An 887-nucleotide genomic window follows, 5' to 3' on the forward strand; every position below is an offset into this window, starting at 1 on the left:
TTTGCACAGGCAGGGCGCCAGACAGGGCACGATGTTACGTGCGCGCCGTTGCGCAAGAAAGAAAAACGACAACAATAGCAGGAAGTGGGAGGGAGGGGAGCGGGCGCTCAGCCGAAAGGTGATTTTTATTGTTCCGTTCTCAATGCGTCGCTCAAACTGTTTGGACCTCGAACAACATGTCTCCATCGTAGCGCGTGTGTGTGTGTGCGGGCGTGCGCGTCGCTGGGCCGCAAAACCGCGCAGCGAGAGCAGAGGGACAAAGAAAGAAAAAAAGAAAAAGAAAAAAAAAGAAAGATGGGGGTGTAAAGCAAAGCACTTCAGTGTGAGCTGAGTCGGGAACTGCGTCCTCACGCGTTTTCGTCGTCAGACTGACAGGAAACTGTGGAATTTCATCACGCGTCGCAGCCGCATCTCTCACCCGTGCGCGTCCTCTTTGGTTTTGTTTTTTCCCATCGTTTCCCGAACTGGGGAGGGAGCCTCGACGCGCGCACCGTCACCGCAAACTCTCGCGCAACCGGGCGGGGGCGCCACGCGCGGCACCGACAGCGCGCCACCGGCCCAAGGGTTGTTGCGCTTCACGACCGGCGTGTCTCTTTCTCGGGGCGCCGATGCACCCAAGCGCCCAGCGTCACGGAGCGGTGGGTCTCAAGACGCGCCTTTCCTGGCCATGCGAGGGGAGGCGCGGGGGCCAGCCGGCGAGGTTGCGGCGGGCGGGGCGGCTGTCAGACCTGTTGAGTTTGTTTTTGGCCATCACGCAAGCGCGTTCACGGGGCCACGCGCCCTCGCGCACAAGAGTTGGTTGCTTCCATCAGCAGCGGCGTGCGCCCACCACAACCCACCTCCGGGCAATTCGGCCCTCTCTTTCTCTTTCTCTCTCTTGCGCTTTT

The 887-nt window shown here is 60.5% G+C and overlaps 4 non-coding genes across 4 annotated transcripts, besides 1 other annotated feature; all 4 read right to left on the bottom strand.

The window, feature by feature from the left end:
• Positions 1 to 104: 104 nt before the first annotated feature.
• On the bottom strand, positions 105 to 191 carry Tc00.1047053495375.10. The gene has a single exon (XR_008255067.1). It is a non-coding gene; the product is annotated as a C/D small nucleolar RNA (snoRNA), TB11C4C2 (small nucleolar RNA).
• A 67-nt stretch (positions 192 to 258) lies between these two features.
• Positions 259 to 295: a microsatellite.
• Positions 296 to 300: 5 nt separating this feature from the next.
• Tc00.1047053495375.20 lies at positions 301 to 397 on the bottom strand. The gene has a single exon (XR_008255068.1). It is a non-coding gene; the product is annotated as a C/D small nucleolar RNA (snoRNA), TB11C4C1 (small nucleolar RNA).
• Positions 398 to 503: 106 nt separating this feature from the next.
• On the bottom strand, positions 504 to 575 carry Tc00.1047053495375.30. The gene has a single exon (XR_008255069.1). It is a non-coding gene; the product is annotated as an H/ACA snoRNA, TC11C4H3 (small nucleolar RNA).
• A 146-nt stretch (positions 576 to 721) lies between these two features.
• Positions 722 to 811, bottom strand: Tc00.1047053495375.40. Its single transcript, XR_008255070.1, has one exon. It is a non-coding gene; the product is annotated as a C/D small nucleolar RNA (snoRNA), TB11C4C3 (small nucleolar RNA).
• Between the last annotated feature and the right edge of the window lie 76 nt (positions 812 to 887).

Source organism: Trypanosoma cruzi (genome assembly GCF_000209065.1).
Source record: "Trypanosoma cruzi strain CL Brener chromosome Unknown tcruzi_1047053495375, whole genome shotgun sequence".
Taxonomy (NCBI): domain Eukaryota; phylum Euglenozoa; class Kinetoplastea; order Trypanosomatida; family Trypanosomatidae; genus Trypanosoma; species Trypanosoma cruzi.